The sequence below is a fragment of the Hylobates moloch genome, unplaced genomic scaffold (assembly GCF_009828535.3).
Source record: "Hylobates moloch isolate HMO894 unplaced genomic scaffold, HMol_V3 SCAFFOLD_6, whole genome shotgun sequence".
Classification (NCBI taxonomy): domain Eukaryota; kingdom Metazoa; phylum Chordata; class Mammalia; order Primates; family Hylobatidae; genus Hylobates; species Hylobates moloch.
In genome coordinates, this window is record NW_026652281.1 from 132,316,108 (window position 1) to 132,337,610 (window position 21,503).

General features: G+C 42.9%; 1 pseudogene; it reads right to left on the bottom strand.

Annotated features, from left to right (window-relative positions):
• LOC116470636 (large ribosomal subunit protein eL6-like) overlaps positions 1-19,750 on the bottom strand; it is a 162,995-nt pseudogene extending 143,245 nt beyond the window's left edge.
• Positions 19,751-21,503: the final 1,753 nt, after the last annotated feature.

Genomic DNA, 21,503 nt, shown 5'->3' on the forward strand with positions numbered 1-21,503 from the left:
TCTGCATGATATCTGGCCCACAGGAAATGCTTAATAAATGCTGGCTACTTGGACTGTTGCTGGTGTGGATCTCCTTTGTGTCATTTGAGTGATGAGTGGTCACTCTCTGAGAGAGATCACTAAGGGCCCAGGCAGAAACAACCAGATGCAAAACCAGCCTATTTTTTTGTGGCATCAACTAAATAGGACTAGATAGAAGAAAGGAGGGTGGTTTGGATTCCTCGGCCTAGGCTCTTCCTTAAGCATCTAGAGCTCATTTAAGAGTCTAATTAGACCAGAAAGGCCTTGTCTATTGACCCAGGAGTAGAGGTGGGAAGAAAGGGCATGATTAATTTAATGCCTGGAAATCAGGGGGAGAGATAGACAAATGCCTCACAGGTCAGTGAGCAGATGTAAGCATCTTTTCCTCTCCTCTCTCCAGTAACTTTTACTAGGCTTCCAAATGAAGTTGTTAAAAGTTGGGATATCAATTTGCACTTATTTCCCACAAGTGATTATTGAGTGCTTTCTGTGTGTGAGGAGGCTGTGTAAGGTGCACAGGTGGAGGTCCTGTGGCCCCTCAGTCATAGCTGGGGTTCTTGAAGGAGCACCAGGAGACATGTAGACTAACTTGTGTCAAGCTGCATATATGCATCATAACAGCACAACTGGAATCTGATTCCACCATTCCATGGAAAACACTTTTTCCACGGTCATCTGTGACCTCTTTGTGCCTAAATCCAAAGGATCAATGCCTGCACTTGTTTTGCTTGACCTTTAGCAGTCTCTCCTTGAAATTACCTTTCCTTGGCCTGCATGGCATCACCTTCTCTGGGTATTCCTTCTGGAACTCAGGCTTCCTCTTTCCTGTCATCTTTCCAAAACTTTCCCCCTGTGTATCCTTTAAATATCTGCATTCATCGTGGCTCTCATTTATCCTCATGCTATACACTTTTTCCAGGTTGATTCACTGTATTTGCAGTGCCTTAATTACCATTTACCTATAGCTGATGATTCCCAAATTGAAAACTTAAGCCCAGGTTATTCTTTTCAACTCTATCCCCATCTATCTAAGTGTGGGCTAATTGGACATCATGCCTTGAAAATTCCAAAGACGTTTTATTAACTCCTTTCAAACTGTTCCTACCCATTTCCTCATTTCAGTAAATGGTACTCCCATCCAAATAGTTGCCCAGGCCAGAAACCTGAGCATCACCCTTTATTCCTACCCCTAACTTCACCTAATCAATGGCTGATCATGGTGGTTCTACCTCCTTAATAGCTCTCAAACCAGCCCACTCCTATCATCACAAAACTCTGTTAGCAGAGGACACCTTCACCTTTTGTCTACATTACTCCAATAGTTTGATCTCTTAATCCACACTCTTTGCAGAAAGGTTTTACCACACCCAAGAAGGGGCAGGTACTCCTTGATAATTCCCAGCTGCTCCCTGGTGTTCTCAGGATCAAGTCCTAGCTCTTTCATATGGTCCACAAGCCTCTTTATGAGCTGATTTCTGTTTCCCCTTTCAGCCTTCTCTCATATCACTTCAGCATCTTTTTGAATTATCTGCTCCAGCTTCACCGAACAATTGAATGCACCATTTCTTGAATAGACCATTCTTTATCTGCCTAAACTTGTCTTTCATTTCTCCACTTCTTCATTTGGGTAACTCCCATTTCTCCTGAAGGACTCAACTTAGATGTATGTATGTCATTTCCTCCAGGAAATCTTGGCCCTCACCCATACCCGAACCCAACAAGACTCGATGAGATCACATATGTGGATCCCATAACATCCTGTATTTGCCCTTGTCTTACTCCTATTTACTGTCCACCCCACAAACACTATATCTTTGTTACTTCTATGATCCTAGTACATAACATGGTGTCTGTTATGTGGACATCTCTTGGTAATTATCTGCTCATGCATAAAACCACAATGTTGCAAAGAGCTCCAGGAGCACAGAGGAGACAGGGAGTGCTTCATGTAGTCAGTGGCATATAATCTGGATCTTAGGGTATGGGGAGGGAGGACTGGAAGTTGGCAGTGAGGAGAGACCACTCTAGGTGGCAGAAATGGCTTGAGCAAAGGTTCAGATGCAAGGAAGTGCAAGGTGTGACTGAAGCAAGCTCTCTATAGGGGAACAATGGGATGCAGTTCTGAAAAGGCAGGTTGTGGTTAAGGCTTTGAGAGCTGAACTACTAAGAAGTTCTTTCTTTAGGTAATCAGGAGCCAAAGAAATTGAGTATGTGTGTGAAATGATCAAAGAGATGCTGTAATAGTATTAACCTGGCAGGCAGCATTCAGGATGGATTGGATGTGGGGAGGGGCTGGAGAGTGAGCATAGTTGAGAGGCTACAGTGCTGACTGTCTTAGGGAGGTAGGTAGGATGATGGCAAAGGGAAGAGTGAAGTAGGGGCAGCTGTGAGATAAGGAAGCTCGTATTGGATGGTCTTGGAAGAAGGTCTTGCATTCAGAGTAAAAGGATAAGATCGTGGTGAAGGCTTGAAAAAAATGTGAGTGGTTTAGAGGAGTTGCAAATAGAAGCGCAATTTGGATTTAAGGTAAAGACATCCCTCCTTGTGGTCTGATGGTGATTAAGGAGATCCTTGCATTGCCAAAAGCAGTGAGGACCCAGCCGAGCTGGGCCAGCATGGACTGGTGGTAGATCCCGTCAGGCATATTTTTTCTCTCTCCTACAGTGTTTTTCTCTGACCCAGAGCAGGGAAAGCAGTAGGGGTTCAAAGGAAAGGGAGCAAGTCCATTCTTCATGAGTTTCATATGCTTGTGCAACCTGTAAGAAATAATACCTTTCAGATTGCTCAGGAAAGATATTTTTATACTTGGATAACTATGAAAATTGGGACGTTTCATCATTTCCTCTTGTGACCAACAAGGCACCTGTGGGGTAATCAAGATAATGGCTTTGTGATAATAAATAGCAGAGCTAGTGTTGGAATGGAGAGCAGGATGGGGTTTGTGTTCCAACAATTGGACCAGATCTCTTTGTTCCTATACTTGCATTATTTGACGGTGTGCTGTCTAGCCCACATTTTCCAGATGAGTTCTGGGTTCTATTTTTGGAGTTGGCTTTGTAGCAGATGGTGTCATCCAATGTAATCAGCAGGGCAGGACAGTTTTCTGTCCCAAGGATGCCGCCAGCTCCAAAGCAGGTGATCACTCTGGAGAGAGAGGGATAGAAAGTGGGCGTGGCCATCTTCCTTGAGGGGCTCGTGGAGTGTGTGTCTCTTCTAGCTGCACCTCCACCAGAACCACTAGATAGGCTACACCTGAGAACTCAGCATGGCACAATTCTGCCATTCTTCCCACCCACACTCCTCAGCACACCATTGGTTTTGTGTACCATATCCTGCTTGGGGTGAGAATGAAGACAGCTGACTGCTAAGGTCCTACTTCCCTCCCTACCTGGAGAGCTAAAAACCTCCTTAATCATTCTGCACCTGCCTTATGGATCAAATGATTCAAAGGGAAAACTGATTGCCAGGTGCTATCTTCATAGAAGAAAGGGTGAGCGATAGTTTTCTGCCTTTGAGCCCCGGCATCAGCCTCCTATTTTGACTTGTTACCTTGAATCCTGGTTTTATGAATTCTGGAATTTACAGCTTCTTGTGATGACAATTGATTGATCATTCTACTTGACTTGGGCTCTCTTGATAAGTCTGACCTACCTCAGGGTCAGTCTGGTTTGCAGAATCTTTAAGAAACTTAACTATCCTCATTATGTCCACTTGTACCAAAGGACTGGGCAGTGTTGGAGTTCTAGTTCATCTCAAAGGAGTAACTATTGACCAACTTTTATATAGTTTATGTCTTTCTCCACATTGCAATGCCTTTCTCGGTCCCGAAGCACCTTAGTCCCCTTCCTTCTCCCTGCTAATACATTCTATCACAAGCAGAGGGGCAATTATCAGGAGGTACAGGGAATACATTCCACACATGTAACCCTCTTCGCTAATCAGGGACATTTGTCTTCAGGGATCTTATCTGGTAGTCTCTCTTTTCCTTGACATCTTACATGGTACAAACCATCTGTTAGTGTTAGAAAGGCTTTGGGATGATGAAACCAATAATTCAAGTGTCATCAAGACAAACGAATCTTTCTTTTTCTCTATTTTTTTATCCATCTCTGCTTCTCTATGTCATTTTGGTTTTTATATGAAAAAACCATATGGTTTTTCTTCATGTGGTAAGGGGAAATAATCCAAGGTAGTGTAATGGTAAATAATCCAAGGGTAGTTACCTTAGAGGAAAGAAAAAGCCTTGTTTCTCCCACTCTTCCCTTTGTCTATAAACATACCAGGGAGGGACTCTCATTGTCCTGCTTGAGTGATATGACTGTGCCTTGGGCCAGTCAAGGACCTAACCCCGTTGGCCAAGGAGATGGGTATTTCATTAGAAGGGGGGAGGAGCAAGGGGAGTCATAATGGGAAGACAATCAACAGCTTTTACTTGGTGGAAAGAATAGCAATAGAAATGAGCATCCACCTCTATTACTGAAGATTTTACTCCATCCTTATAGATTCATTTTTCTCCTAAGGAATAGATAAAAGACATGGGAATCACCTAATTAAATTACTGGGGAAAGACAACAGTTTCAAAATTGAAAATGCTGTGTAAGCCTACCTGTTTCTGTCTACCTTTTTCTCCTAGTCATTTGCTCTGCCTTTTACCCAAAATTGACAAACTTCTCCTTACGGGAAGACAGAGAAAGGATTTTTTTTCCCTATTACATTTGATTGAGTATCATAGTCTTCTTTCTGAAGGGAATACAGCAATGAGACATATATTGCCTTCAGGCAAAGGAATCACCTTAGATGTCTAAATGGGACATCGCAGGGTTATAATCTTGCTTCCATGAATAACAAGTTGGGATTCTCTGTTTTGAAACTACTTCCTGGTTTACTTTTGTTGTTATTGTTGTTTAGAATAGCTTTATTTAAAAAAATTGAAAACTCAGAAGCAACCAAGATGTCTTTTTTAAAAAAAATTTTCATTGTAAGTTATGGGGTACAAGTGCAGGTTTATTATATAGGTAAACTTGTGTCATTGGGGTTTGTTATACAGATTATTTCATCACCCAGGTATTAAGCCTAGTACCCATTAGTTACTTTTCCTGATCCTCTCTCTCATCCCACCCTCCACCCTCTGAAAGCTCCCTGTGTGTGTTGTTCCCTTCTATGTGTCCATGTGTTTTTATCATTTAGCTCCCCCTTATAAGTGAGAACATGTGGTGTTTGGTTTTCTGTTCCTGCATAAGTTTGCTAAGTATAATGGCCTCCGACTCCATCCATGTCCCTGCAAACCACAATGAGATATTATCTAACACCAGTTAGAATGGCTATCATTAAAAAGTCAAAAAATAACAGCTGCTGGCAAAGCTGTGGAGAAAAAGGAGTGCTTTTACACTGTTGGTGGGAGTGTAAATTGGCTCAGCCATTGTGGAAGATGGTGTGGCAATTCCTCAAAAACCCAAGGACAGAAATACCCCTCAACCCAGCAATCCTATTACCGGGTATACGCCCAAAGGAAAATAAACCATTCGTTATAAAGGCACATGCACATGTATGTATATTGCAGCACTATTCACAATAGCAAAGACATGGAATCAACCTAAATGCCCATCAATGGTAGACTGGGTAAAGAAAATGTGGCACATATACACCATGGAATACTGGTCTACTTTTGTTGAAAGAAAGCCCTTGCTGACTTCTCTCTTCTGGTTACTTCACTTGTAGGTGATGAAGTGATACAGGCAGATGATAGATGAGTAACATGGCAATCCCCAAGCCAGCAGAGGCCAATGCCATGTGTATAAAGTAGTAGAAGGCTGCGGGATTTGAAGTCTCTGCCTAGGTTCCATTCACAACCCAGGACTCACGTGTTACTTTTGAATCATACCTTACTGTCCTCCTGCACCTATAGAAGATAAAGAGGTTTAACCATTCTGATGTTTACAATGTAGTTTAAACTGTCTGGATGAGTATCATAATCAATAAGACTTATTACAACTAGCACAAAATGGAACTGATTTAATTAGAGTGGGTTGTATGTTACTTTGAACAAACTTTTACTGAGATAAAGATTATAGTGCTGATGATTGATGACAATGGTGGTGATTTTGATGGCTGGTGTAGAAATTACCACCACTTTTACTCTCCACCATCTTTTCAGGGTGATAAGTTTCTTGACATGCATGACCCCTGGGGCAGCCATAAGAATGGCTTTTCAGATTCCCATCTGCAGGGAACATACTTGACTAATGGTTCTAGCTTCTGTGCTCTGAAATCCATTAGGGCCTTTTTGCCAGTGACATGCTTTCCACAGGCTTCTCCCAGGCAGTGACTGAGCATGGCAGGGATACTATGGAAGCCTCTTCCTGGAAGACAATGGTCCCACCAATGGCCTTGCTGAACTTTCCTTAGAATTGCACTGCAGTCTGAAACTTTCCCAAAACACTTTCCTTCCTTCCTCTCCTCTCTCCTTCAGCTTGCGGTCAGACCTGCGTCATAGTCTGATGGCTCTCCCACCCTATCCTGGTGGGTCCCTTTCCATTTTACCTCATGGGTAATTCCCTTTATAAATTCTTTTCTTACAAATTATGGTAACATATGTAAAACATAACATTTGCCATTTGAACCATTCTTAAGTGCACAATTCAGTGCTTTAGTTATACTGACAATGTCATACAACCATCACCACTATCTATTGCCAAATTCTTTTCATCACCCCAAACAGAAACTCTTTACTCATTAAGCAACACTCCCCATCCTAATAAATTTCTTGTACTTTAATTCTGACTTGGCATCTCCTTTTCAGAGGACCTGACTAATGCAATCCCATTTAATCTTCATAACAATTGTTCAAGGCAGATATTACCCTATATTCTATAAGAGGAAACCGAGGCTCTGAGATGTACATAATTTACAAGAGGCGTGGGAGACAGAAGGGCAGGATAAGGTTAGAGAGAACTTGCTGACCTTTCCAATGTCCTTCACTTCAAAGTACTCAGCAGGCCAAAGTGCCACATCACGTTCTGAGTCCCAAGAGCATCTCTTTGTCTGACTTCTACTGGAATCATGTACCTTGGGCAACTTAAATGTTTTTTGTCACTCTAAGCATGTCTTTGAATGACTGTGAAAGTGCCACTGTATTGATTTTAAAGTTACAAATACATTTTAGTGAGTAAGCAAATTTCTCTCTATAAAGCCTGTGAATAATAAAGATCAACTGGACATCATTAAGGGGCAATGGTTGAGTAGAGCCTCCTTCTGCCTTGGTTGTTCCAAATCTCACAAGAGATCAGCTAAGTCAGTCATTCATTCCCTAATCCATCTCCCCAGATACTTATTCGGCCATAAAAAAAATCATTGAACAGGTGATTCTGATGGTAGGGCAAGTTGTGAATTCACTGATGCTGTCCAGCCTCTCAATTTTATATGTGAGCTGATAGACAAGATATCCCTTGCCGGATGTCACACAGCATGTTATTGGCAGTTCAGGGAAACCTCAGCACTCTTGCATATCAGTCCAGTGGTCTTCCTACAGCTTGATGCTTCCTTTAGCTAAGAGGCTGCTGCACACATGCCTGGTTAAGGCTACCAGTAATTGGCTTATACTTATGGTAATTTGGTTCCAATAGTTACTGAGCCCCTACTCTGTGACTATGAGCTCCTGGAGGGCAGGGGGTGTGTCTTGTTCATCATCATATCACATCGTATTTCTATCTACCAGGACCTAGCACAGTGCCTGGTACATGGAAAATTCTCAACGAATGTTGGGTAAGTGAATAGTGTTGTGAAGTCATGAGCAAAATTTAGGTAATTCTAAAGTTTCTCTCACTAAGAATGAATGAAATGCACAACACTATAAAGTACCGTGGAAGATCCAGGAGGATTATAGGCTATGATCATTATGATGGTTAAAATCACAGGATCTGGGGGCAGACAGGCCTGGACTCGTGCTTGATAATGTGACCTTGAGCAAGACGCTCAACCTTTCTGTACCTTAGTTTTCCTCATCTGTAACATGGACATAATAGCAGATGCTACAACATGGATTGGTTGTGAGGAATAAATGTGATATTGCTTGTAAAGGGTTTAGTTTAATGCCTCAAAATCTATTAAGTGTTCAGTAAATATCAGCTATTGACTTTCTTATCTCGTTGGGTTAATTAGATGGACAGAAGGAACAATGAAATCACAGGGACACCCACCGAAGTATTCAGAGCCAAAAGAAAAGAGATTATATGGATTAAGACATTTGGGAAGGAAGCATCTGATAGGGTTTTGATGGATAGCTGAGATTTTCCCGGAATGGAAAGGAGTCCAGGAGATGCTGATGGTATGAATAGAGGTGTGATGGCAAGACTGCACCTGGGCCATCATTCAGGACAGTGAGGGGTGAATGGTGGCAATGCTTTTAGGCAGAGAGTTAAAGGCCATTCACTGGGTGAAGGACCTCCTCCTGGAGGAAAGAAGAAGCTACTGAGGTGCTTTATGCACTGCCAGGAAAGCTCACGAGTCATTTCCTTTGACCTAAAGAACAGCATGATTTTCATCTCTTCAGAACTCAAAGAGGGCTCTCTTTTCTTAAAGCACCCTTGTTTTTGAAGTTGCTGTCTGGATAAGTTACCAGCATATTTCAAAGGGATGATTCAGCTCTCTTAAGGATTTCTTTCTTTTTTTTTCCCCTTCCCTCCCTGAAACACAATGGTTTCATCCTGCAGGTTTACGAGGAGGTACAGAAATAGTTAGGTTCACATAGTGAATCATATATTCAAGGCCAACCAGATGCTGTTCACTGAGAAGACACTGAGGATCAAGGCTGCTTTTGAGCTATGGGCACATTCCTGCATCTGCTGAGTTTGTCAACAGACTTAGCCTCTGGTTCCCAGGATTCACACATCTCATTCAAGGCACTAATATGCATTCATCCGCCTTCTTTATAAGAATTATCTTTCTTCGGTCTCTGTGCTTGTGGTGTATACACTGGGAGTGGCATCTTTGAAATGGGGGAATCTATCAATGTTGCTGGAGTGTACTCCCCTTATTTCTTTGTGTACTTTATGTATAGATCCTTTTTCATGGTGGCTCATGGTACCTATCAAGTTTCTGACAACATCATCCATCACTGCAAAAGGCCAGTGTGCACAGGCTTTTTTTTTTTTGTAAAGGTTTGTTTCTTCTAGGTCAGCGAGAGGGAGTGTAAGTCTGAGGGGTGAATACTTCCTATACATCACCTATATCAATTTCTCCCCAGGACTGGGGGATGTCAAGCCTTAAAAGGAAGAGAAGAGATCCTTTTATCTCTCTGCTTCCACATAAGATTAGCTAGAGGGAACCCATAATACAATGCTGGGCTGAGTAGCTGCTCAGCATCACACCAGGCTCTGTGCTCAGGGCTGGGACACAGAGATGCACAAGATGCGATTTATAAACTGAGCCCTTGCCCACAGGGGAGTGGTGGAGGTTTGTAAACCATCTAAATAGATAATCATTGTGATGGATAGTAAGTGCTTTAAAAAAGAGAGTAAAGCAAAGGTGGCAGCCCAAGTCATGTTCCACTGAGGTACTATTTTTTTTTTTTTTTGGTTTGGCTGTAATAATGTTACAAAAACATTTTCATTTTTTTTTAATTTTAGCTGAGCATGCCTCCATTTTTCATATGCTAACAATCATAAGCTAGAAAACAGATCTGTTTTCTTCTTCATTCTGATCCTTTAGCACTGATAAGTAATGAATGAAATCTAGGTCATTGTAGAATTTTTCGCTAACAATTTTCACAAATTTCATTCTATGAATTCGGACAGAATTGTGTTTCCCCACCCCAAATGACTTGACAAATGTTATCCCTATTTGTGGAGGGGGAAGGTAAAGAGCAAACTGATGAGTCTCTAGCAGAGTGCTCTGCATACAAGGTCAGGGTGAGGGTTGATGAGGATTTGTTAAAGCTCCCACATGCGTCTCACAGGACAGAGTGAACCTAAGAAGCTGAGCTCAGGGATCAGAACAGCCTCGTCTAGAGTTCTTCCTCTGACTCTTGCCAGCTCTATGGCATCTGGGCAATTTCTCCAACTTTTCTGAGATTCCATTTTCTCATCTGGAAAGTAGAATAATAATACCTCCTTTGTACATTCACATCAGGGATTTAATATCAAAATACAACCAAAGCATTTAATCTGTTAAAATAAAAATCTTTGACAAATTAAATATAACAGAGTTTAATTGAGCAAAGAATGCTTCTCAAATTGGGTAGCGTTTGAGCCAGAGTAGGCTCAGAAATACTCCAGTATAACTACATGGTGGAAGAAGATTTATGGACAGAAAAAGGAAAATGACTTACAGAAAATGGGAGTGAGGTACAGAAATAGCTGGATTGGTTACAGCTCAGCATTTGCCTTATATAAACCCAGTTTAAACAGTTGGCCATCTTTGATTGGCCAAAACTTGGTGATTGGCACAAGAGTGGGTTGTAGTCCATTTACACATCAGTGATTGGCACAAGAGTGGGTTGTAGTCCATTTACACATCCAGTTAGGTTACTACGCATGGAGAAACCTTTAGGTTGAAATATGTTAAAGAGGCAGCTTTAGGTTAAACTTAATTTAACAAATCCAATGACAAGGCATGGTAAATGCTCAATAAAAAGTAGTTCTTATTGGCTGGGTGCGGTGGCTCATGCCTGTAATCCCAGCACTTTGGGAGGCCGAGGCGGGCGGATCACCTGAGGTTGGGAGTTTGAGACCAGTCTGACCAATATGGAGAAACCCCGTCTCTATCAAAAATACAAAATTAGCCAGACGTGGTGGCACATGCCTGTAATCCCAGCTACTAGGGAGGCTCAGGCAGGAGAATCGCTTGAACTGAGGAGGCGGAGGTTGTGGTGAGCCGAGATGGTGCCATTGCACTCCAGCCTGGGCAACAAGAGCGAAACTCTGTCTCAAGAAAAAAAAAAAAGAAAAAAAAAAAAGTAGTTCTTATTAAGAAACATAGTTCTGGCCAGGCGCAGTGGCTCATGCCTATAATCTCAGCACTTTGGGAGGCTGAGGTGGGTGGATCACCTGAGGTCAGGAGTTCAAGACCAGCCTGGCCAACATGGTGAAACCCCATCTCTACTAAAAACACAAAAGTCAGCTGGGAGTGGTGGTGCGTGCCTGTAATCCCAGCTGCTTGGGAGGCTGAGGCAGGAGCATCGCTTGAACCTGGGAGGTGGAGGTTGCAGTGAGCTGAGATTGCGCCACTGCACTCCAGCCTGGGTGATAGAGTGAGACTTGGTCTCAAAAAAAAAAAAAAAAAAAGGAAAAAGAAACATAGTTCTGATTCCCAACTATGCATCTTGCCCTCTGGACTCTGGCCTTTCCTTTTTTCATGGTTGTCACTGTGACACAGCAGATATTTGATGACTGCATTCAAGGGAGAGGGAAGAGCTCAGGTTTTGGGTTACCATTTTGCAACAGGCAGTAGAACCTGGCAATGATGGAATGAGCTCTGGAGTTGGGCTGATCTGCTTTTCTCGTAGTGTGATGTTGGTCAATTCAAAACATACATCAGTTTCTGTTTATTCAGTAGAGATAGAATAATAACCCTGTCTCACAGGGTTTTGTAAGGATTAAATGAGATAAAGATTGTAAAGTGCGGGCACCAAGCTAGGCACAAGCTAGCTTCTATGTGTTCAGGGAAAGGTACTTGTGGTTATTATTACAATTATCATCATTTCTTAAACTCTATTTACTTCTCCTTGACTGCCATGGGAAGATAATACTAATTTCTGTTCAGGCTTATGTAAAACAGGAAGCAAGCTTTGGACCAATTCTCACTGGTGGCAATAAAGGGACGCCAAGTAGAATTTCGATTGCAGATGTGCTAGGGCCGTCCTGCCGAGCATTCCACCCGCCCCTCCCCAGAGGGCCTGTTAGTGCCTCTCCCGCACGTTCTCATCCCCTGGACCCCAGAAGGCCTTCCCTCCTGGGGAAGAATGTTTTGTTCAAAAAACCACAGCATCACATTGTTCTGTCCAGTGGCATTTTCACCCACTGCCAGGTGCTACCTGGCATGTGGCTTTGATTGACAAGATTACTAATCCATTGTAATCATATTTTCATAATTAGTCCCTGCGAGGCTTGCTGGCTGCTCTTGCCCAGGTAAACTCCTGCCTACTGCAGACTGTTTTCACCAACTGTCACCTCCCCAGGAGGGAGCTGTCGGTCTAGCACCCACAGCTGTTGCTAGGAATCGCTTTTGAATTCTTCCTGATCTTCCCTTTTTTTGGCACTTGGCTGCTAGGAATCCTTGCTTGATTAAAAGTTACAGTTGTTGACTTCAGACTTGAACTTGTAGCAGAAATGGCTTTGGTTTTTCCATCTTCCTGATCACACACTGCTTGTTCCTCTTCTGCAGTTCCTTCCCTCCCATCCTCCCCATCCCCCAAGTCCCTGCGGCAAGGGTGAGAGGAAACTTCAAAGGCATTTCTGAATAAAAGAATACACAGGGGGACATCAATTATTTACCAGGCAAAGTTTTGGCAGGCACAGGGGCCTTTCCCTGTTTGTCTTGCTGAAGCGGGCAAGAAGAGTGATTTTGGAGGTTGCATTGTGCCTGCCCATACCTACCACTGTGGCCATAAAGGTTTGTCGAGCTCTGTCTAGACTCTTCCTTGGTACTCTGGCCCTGCACTGATTCAATAAAGAGTGACCGGGATGATATTACTCATTGAGCCCTTGCTGTACACTAGACCCTTGCTAACAGCTTCTATTCATCATCTTGTTGAATCCTTGCAGCAACCTTAGGAAGTGGAAATTAACCTTTCTCTCCATTTTACGGGTAGATGATGAGTGAAGGTACAGAAAAGTTAGATGACTTGCCCAGGGACCTTTGGCTGGAAGCTAGCAGAGCTGAGACTTGAGCCAGGCCTCATCTCTCCAGAGCCAGTATGTGTAACCACTATATTATGCTCTACAGTAAGCATGAGCTACAGTGACAAGGAACTGGTACTACTAGGAGGAGGTGGCAGTGTCTTTAAGAGGGGAACTAGAAGTCTTCGAGGAAGAGGAGGCCTTGGAGACAGGAGGTTTTCTAGTCTTTTTTTGGTAAATGGAGAGGTGGAAATGTGTTTTCTTTGTACCCTGTGCAGGGCTAGAGGAGGAAACTGCTGCAGGGCTTCCACAAGGACACATGACCTCTGTCACTGGGCTCGGGTACCATTCATTGACTCCATTGTGTGGGCTTGTGTCCCCAGATGACTCAGCCTGTGACTCTCATGAGGTCATCCGAATAATTAAAACCAGGGTACCCCTGGCTTCTGCTCTCACCCACTCCGCAATTTCTTGGAATCTCCAAGTGCTTTATACTGGCATATCACCAGCTATCCCAGTCATTTTTATTAGGGTATGGGAAGGAATTTATTGGGTTAGCTTGAATTCTGTTATATTCCTTTTTATTTGTTAATATTTATGGAGTCCTTGCTAAATGCCAGATACTCTTGATAAGAATATTTTTACACATTATCTCAATCTTTTTACCCATGCTGGGAGATAGGCTTTGTTATGCCCATTTTACTGGTGGGGGTTGGGGGGTGGTGGGCAGAGAGAGAGAGATCGATCAATCGATCCTTATGTCCTTTAGTAAGTGATCTTAATCCAATTATCAACGGAAGTTAATCCAATCATCAAAGGAAGAATCTTTAAATCTTCCTTTCTCCGTGAAGACCTCCACTCCTCGTTCTCTGTGTCTAAAGCTAGCATTATTAATGTTATGGATTTTGAGAGTTAATAACTTTGAAGTTTTGGATGAATACTCCTTGTAAAGTATGCACATATTTAGGCTTTGAGCACCAAGCTGGTACACTGGCCTCCAAAGGCTTACCTTTGTCTGGTTAAGCACTCAGAGGGCTCAAAATACATTTAGAGGAAAGTCCTGCTGTGGATGGAAGAAAAATTTTTGGCTCCTCAGCTGGACTCATGGTGAGACTCACAGTGACCAAGGTCAAATTCTCCCAGAAAGGATTCCTAACTACATCTGATCAGGCTGCCGATGCATAGACATACACGACAGTGAATTTTCTTTGGCAAAATAACTTGCATTTCCTTCTCTGCAGAGATCACAGAGCTATAGCTCAATACATCAGAGTTGTTGAGAAAACATGGATGTCCACATCACCCGAATTTCCTAATAGGATGGTGAGCCTAGCAGCAACTATTTAGGAAATTAGGATGGACATGTGGAACCAGTTTTTTGCCCGGGTTTGGTGTTGAATACAGTGCCTACTTGGGATTGTGTTCAGAGTATTTCCTTACAGTTTCAAATGATCTCATAATTTGACTACGGAATCTAGATGGCCCTCCAAGGACCTAAAATGCCATATTAGCCTGGATAGTGTTTGCATCTACAGACTTCTTTATCATGTGGTACAAGGGGGACCAGTTAATGGCAATAACCTACTTCTTCCTCACTACCTCTTGGCCCCCTCCTAACTTGCATAATTTGCCCCCATGTGTTCATGGGTGTACGAAGAGCTGCCTGTTGTGCCTACAAATAATCCCCTCCCATTTTTCCATTTTGTCTTCACACTCCTCGGTGATGTTCATCTTTGGTCATATTGGCAGTGACCTTCATAAGAGTTCATCATGAATCTGTTATGTTTCAGTCAATGCACCAGGGTTCCTAGCCTTATGGACATGTCAGTGAGGGGAGGCACACATTAAACAAACATATCCCTGAAGAGGTTTTCTCTTGAGATGCGGAAAGCTGCACATCCTCTCCATACCTGAATGGGGCTGTACTTCCTGCCTCAAATGTTCTATTCCCCTGCTACACTGCCTATTTTTGCCTGATCTCTAAATCAGCTTCATGCACTGTTTAAAACCACTTCTAGCTTCTGCCATCTCCAGGTTGCTCAGACACTAATCCATGTCCAAGTCTGGGGTAGGTATTGAGGTAGGTGGAGGTCAGGGGTACAAAGACACCTACTCCCCTACTTGACTGAGTGTTTTCCTCTAGGTGCTCTCAAGCATCATAACTTCTGAGGTCCACTTCAAAGTCTTTGACAGCCATGCTTAGAAGTTGGGTTTAAATCGTGTACATATGTACATGTGTATATGTGTGTATATACATATTGGTGTGTACATACACCTGTGTGTGTATATATGCATGTGTGTGTATATATGCATGTGTGTGTAGGCACACACAAACACATATACATTGTCTTACTTTTTAAAGGTAAATTTCAGGGATCTTCTGTGAAAAGAGACTCTGAAATGATTAAGGAACATCCTGTGTGGAAGAGGCAAAATGAGGCTCTTGACAATTTGTTGATCTATCCCAAGAGTGTTCCTGGGCTCCAGGGGATTGGAGGAATAAGCAACTTTGATACTATAATTCCTGAAGTATCAATGAGCTGTGTATGGAGACTCCATCATGGAAACACTATTTCAAATAGAGAAGGTGGGGTTTCTCATGATGGCATGCCTTCCACCCCGACTCTTTCTGTAGAACTTTGCACAATTGGATCCTTCTTATTAGATCTTAGTTCAAATGTCACTTCTTTGAAGCAGTTTTCCTTTATTCCAACTAAAGCTGTTCTGCCATTATACCCTAAAATCTCTATCATATTACTCTGTATCTTTTTTTTTTTTTTTTTTCGAGATGGAGTTTCGCTCTCGTTGCCCAGGTTGGAGTTCAGTGGCAAGATCTTGGCCCACTGCAACTTCTGCCTCCCAGGTTCAGGTGATTCTCCTGCCTCAGCCTCCCAAATAGCTGGGATTACAAGTGCCTGCCACCACGCCTGCCTAACTTTTGTATTTTTAGTAGAGACTGGGTTTCACCATGTTGGCCAGGCTGGTTTTGAACTCCCGACCTCAGGTGATCTGCCCACCTTGGCCTTCCAAAGTGCTGGGATTACAGGCATGAGCCACCACGCTTGGCCGTACTCTGTATCATTTTTAATGACCGTTAGCATTGTCTGAAATTATCCTAGTTTTAAAATTAATTTCTCCATTTTTCTCTCCCTCTTGCTCCCCAGTGGACGTGTATGTACACACACACCCACACCTACACACACCTACACACACATGCATACACAACTATGTGCACATATACACATTTCCCAGAAAGAATACTCTGCAGTAGTAGAGCTCTTATTGGTTAAGTTTCCACAGCCTGAAACAATACCTGGTACATAGGTGGGGCCTGATAAATATTTGTTGAGTGAATAAATGAATGAATGTTTTTTCCCCCCGATTATGTTTGCTGGATGACTGGTGGGTATTAGGCATCCAGCATCTGTCGTCTTCAACCAGTCTTCCCAATTTTTGGGAGAAAATAATTGGCTCATTAAGAACTGCATCTACATTGGCGTCACATTCTGTACTGCAGAGCCATGCCACCAGGCCTGAAATACTAATAACATAGGGAACTGGCCGTCCCTGTTTTGCAACTGCTTTAGCATCAATGACTCTTGAGTTGAGAAATGTTTGCCATTTGACTTCTCATCTGCCTTTTCGTCGGGGACTGGGGAGGTCAGAAGTGCCTTAGTTCTTTGCTGTCCAGGAGACAGGGGTTGAACTTCCTGAGAACAGAAGCTTATGGAAGGTGTCTGTGAATTCAGGGAGGTTTCTGCTTCTAGCTCAAGCCTTGCCAACTCTGTGCACTTGACAGGTTAACCGAGTGACTAAGGCAGTGATACATAGACTCTGAGAGGACTGGAAATGTGTCCTCAAAGGGTTGAAGGCTGTCATTTATCAGCGTCTGAGAAACATCAAGAAATAAATCTAATTTTTTCCGCTTTCCCTGCCTCTCTTTTCCTCTGATCACTCATTAAGTCCAGACTGTCAGTCATTCTGCTTTACAGAAGGGCTGAAGTCACACTAAAAACTAAAACTTGACATATTCTGCACTGGTGTGAAAATCGGATAAAATCCCTGGGTTTAGGTTAACTTCTCTGCAGTAACTTTATAGAACACTTTACAGCTTCCATAGCTGTTCCATATTCATGATTGCATTGAATTCTTAGAAGAACCCTGTGAAGCATATAGTGATTTTTATCCCCATCTTCAGGATAAGGACACTGAGATTCAGAGGATGACTTTCTCAAGGACAGGCGGCCAGAAAGAGGCAGGGCTGGAATTGAAACCCCAGTAACAAGAGTCCATGGCCAGTGTTCTTTTCATTATGTCCCAGCTGCCTTCTAGAACTCAAGTGGGAATATACAGTTTTAAATATTGGCCCATTAGGAAAGTGTAACTTTTTGTAGTTTAACCCATTTTAAAGGCATAAGCAAATTATGAGAAAAAGCAACATTCAGAGAGCTCCCTAAATGGGCTGGGGAGGAACATGTGTGTGCATGTGCTTGTATGTATGTGTGTACATGCATGCACGTGTGTGTGTGTGTGCCTGTATGTGGCAGAGGGGAGATGAAGAGGAGAGGGAAGCGGAAAGTATGGCTCTGGGAATGTGCAGAGGGTCAGTAGTGGAGAGGACGCACATTCAGGAAAATGCGGTAATTTTTTTGGTACTGTAATTCTCAATAGGCACCAGGCTTAGACATATTTACCATTTCTTTCCTAAAATGCTTCATCCTGCCTGTTGCTAATTTTAAAATAGAATTATATATGTGATAACTATCTTTGTGAATTGAATAGTTCAATTTACATTAGCCAAAGTAACTCAGCTCTATAAAACTATTCTGTTACTCCAAGGAAAATTCATTGTAGAGTTATATCTTTGTGGCTGATGCTTTTTTTTTTTTAGTGAAAATCTGTGAATGGTCATTATGTGTTGTGTATTATGCTAGGTGCTTGAAGGGCTGTAAATATCAGGTAAGCATAATACTTACCTTCAAGGAGATTGCAATCTGTTAGAGGAATTAATGCAAGCATATAAATATGGTAATGTGTGATAGGATGAGTTAAGTTTCACAGGAATTTTCAAGGACCACCTAGGGTTCAGACATTAGCATCATATCTGATGAGATGAGGAGGTTTTGAAATGAACCCAGAAGGAGGTACATTTATATAGTCAGATATAGGAAGGGTATCCTAGGCAGAGGAAACCAAGTTAACAGAGGTAGAGAGGCAGAAAAGCATACAGGCTTATTCAGAGAACAGAGTGTCTTAGTTTGACTGGTATTTAGATTACTCCTAGAGCAGTGTACTTAAACTTTTTAAAACTAGGGACCGTTTAGGCAAAATACCTCACAGTCTACCCATTGCCTATCCACAGGAATTTCACTTATCGACATGTGTGCATGTGGCTTTTGTACAATAGCCAGACTGTTTGGAATACTGCATTGGAGTTCTTGAGAAACTCTCTATGGTGTTCATGAGAGCTTATGACTACCTAATTTTGGTCCCCTTGCCTACTTAGTGGATTTTCAGTAAAAATGTTCAGTTATAGGTATAAACAATCATCTGCGAAATTGCTCATAATTACCTTTTGAGGTCTGAGGAAAAGACTAGCAGTTTTGGATCAGTTCCTGGTCCTTATTTCCATGGGCCATATTTTGAGAAGCTGTAGTCTGGGAGGATGATGGGAAACGCAACAACCTGGAGACATATTGTCGAGATGCTTTCATGCCGGACTGAAGACCTGTCCTTAATTTGTGCTTAATTGCCATTAAGGGTATTTAAACAGCAGTGGAACATTTTGAGGCTTCTTTTTTCTCTTTTTTTTTTGAGACAGGGTTTTGTTTTGTCATCCAGGTTGGCAGGCAGTGACATGATTATGGCCCACTGCAGCCTTGACCTCCTGGGTTCAAGTGATCCTCTCCTGTCAGCCTCCTGAGTAGCTGGAACCACAGGCACGCACCACCACTTCCAGCTAATTTTAAAAAAATCTTCTGTAGAGATGATATTTCCCTATGATGACCAGGCTGGTCTCAAACTCCTGGGCTCAAGAAATCCACCTACCTTTGCCTTCCAAAGTGCTGGGATTATAGGTATGAGCCACTGCACCCAGCCTGGGGTTTCCTTTTAAGGAGGAAACAATGTTTGTGAAGGATTGGAGGAGAGAGTGATTGGAGTCAAGGTCACCTGTTAAAAGAGAGATGATGCCTTTGAGGGTAGAAATGAGGAAACAGGTTATAGCAAACTTGAAGAGATACAATCAACAGACTTGGCAAATTGAGGGGATTTAAACTGTGGGAAAGAGGGAGCAGAAGAGTGGGTGGCTCAGAGGGCTGGGAGCAGCACCAAATGAAAATATGCCATGAACACAAATTGGCAAGTGAGGAGAAAGAACTCCTTTGTTAGGGAAGACAATACATTCTTTTAAAAAATGATTCCTGAGAAATTCAGAACTGAAAAAAGATTTCCAGAAACTTTTAGGTAATATGTGGTGAATCACAGGGAAAGAGTTTTAAATTTCCAACCATAACTCCATCACAACATATTTGTTAACCTTAAGGAACAGATGTCATGGAGCAAAAAAACCTTTGCTTTGATGAGTGTGACTCATATTAGATACTAAGGGTATCAGAAGTCAGGATGGGTGGATGGGTCAGGGAGTACCCCCCCTTCTGGACTATGTCACATATGGAAGTTTCACGTCCACCTGGTACTCTCTTAATTTGTTTTTCACTCAGAGATCTCTAGAAAATCTTCTGAAGTGTAGAATAATCTCCATCAACTGCCCAGAGTGGGTTTACCTGCCCAACAGAGTAGGTGGAACTGGCTGCTAAGTTTTGAAAGAGCCTCTCGTTAACTGTGCTGTCTCCTCCTAACAGCATCACTCTGTGGCACACCTCCAGGAGCTCCATTCCCTTGAATGAATGGTGTGGCCCCTGGACTTGTGCAACATGGCAGCCAGGATTCCGTTTGAACTGTCTCTTTCTTGGATGGTGATAATTTGCTGTGGGCCCTTTTGCGTTAAAAGCAAATGCAAGAGTTCTGAGGGGACAGTGCCACTTTTATTGTCCTCACCCCATGGCATTGCAGTGTCTCTCTTTATAGGGCCTGTTTTCCCAACTCGACTTCTCAAGAGTAGGGCAGAGCAGATGACAATGTGGGAGGACGTCCTCTTGTTTTTAGCAGGACACAGGCTGAATGGAAGAGTGGGGGAAAAGGTCAGGTTTTCTTAAGTGGTTATTGTCTAAAAGCACAAAGCTGTATCCATGTGGCTGTGTTGGATGGATAAGTTTCTGCCTAGTAAACCATGGAGTATCCAAGGCTTTGTTAATAGAGACAGAGAGGAATTACTCAGAAGGAAATGAAAAGGACACAGATTTCAAGAACTGCATTTGACATGGACTGCTACCTAAAAGGACTTTCTTTTAACTTTCCAATGCCTTTGAGAATGTGTATAATCAAGCTGTTATCAGTAATTAAAGCCACGGTATGAATGAACTCATCAAACCACAGTCCTCTCTGCTTGCCACCTGGGAGCATGGCACTGAGGTGATAAGTGGGTGGGTTGGAAGACAAGGAGAGAGTTAACACATGTCAGGTTTTTAAATTGTCAGCAGAGAGCAGCAAAGGTGAGGAAGGCTGTGACCGCAAAGAAGGAAGGAGCTCAGGACATTCAGGTGCTGGGCGAGCCAAGGTGATGTTGCCTACTTTATAATTTGCGCAGGGCAGGAAGTGTTTATAACTCCTTTGCTGCCAGACGATCTGCACCTAGTACAGGCATGTATCGGACCCAGCCGAATGCCAGTGCACTATTATACACATCGTGAGGCTGCTTCCTGGGTAAAGACCCAGAAGGGCTGAAAATTTGCCTTTTTTAGATACAAAAAAATGGATAACCAGGTGATTCACTTACTCATGAGTAGCAGTGAGAAACAACCTGCCGATGTTCACGGATGGAAGGAAACTTTGTCAAATCAGGGCTGGGATAACCAGCTCCTGGAGATTTGCATGAATCTACCTGACTACAGAGTTGAAGCCACCAATTCTTGCCCTGCATTTTGTGGTAGGCCATATAGTATTGGTATCTGACTAGTAGGAAATACAAGCCTCTGGTCTGTGGAAAAGAAGAAGGTGTTAAAGGAGTTTAGAGATTTTTCTAGAAGACACGCCTTGAAAGAGTTCACCAACACGTACAAGGATCAGGACAGGACAAGTGGAAAGTGATGCCTTGGTTGGCAAGTATCCCAATGCTGGAAGTGAGATGAACAAGCTTTTTCTGTAGAATAGAGAAAACCATTAGGTTAACCTGAGACAGAGGAGAAGAGGCTTGGAACCTCTGCTCACCGGGTTGATGAAACCTTACCTATTTTTTTTTTTTTTTTTGAGACGGAGTCTCGCTGTGTCACCCAGGCTGGAGTGCAGTGGCGCAATCTCGGCTCACTGCAAGCTCCGCCTCCCGGGTTCCCGCCATTCTCCTGCCTCAGCCTCTCCGAGTAGCTGGGACTGCAGGCGCCCGCCACCAGGCCCGGCTAATTTTTTGTATTTTTAGTAGAGATGGGGTTTCACCGTGGTCTCGCTCTCCTGACCTCGTGATCCGCCCACCTTGGCCTCCCAAAGTGCTGGGATTACAAGCGTGAGCCACCGCGCCCGGCGAAATCTTATCTT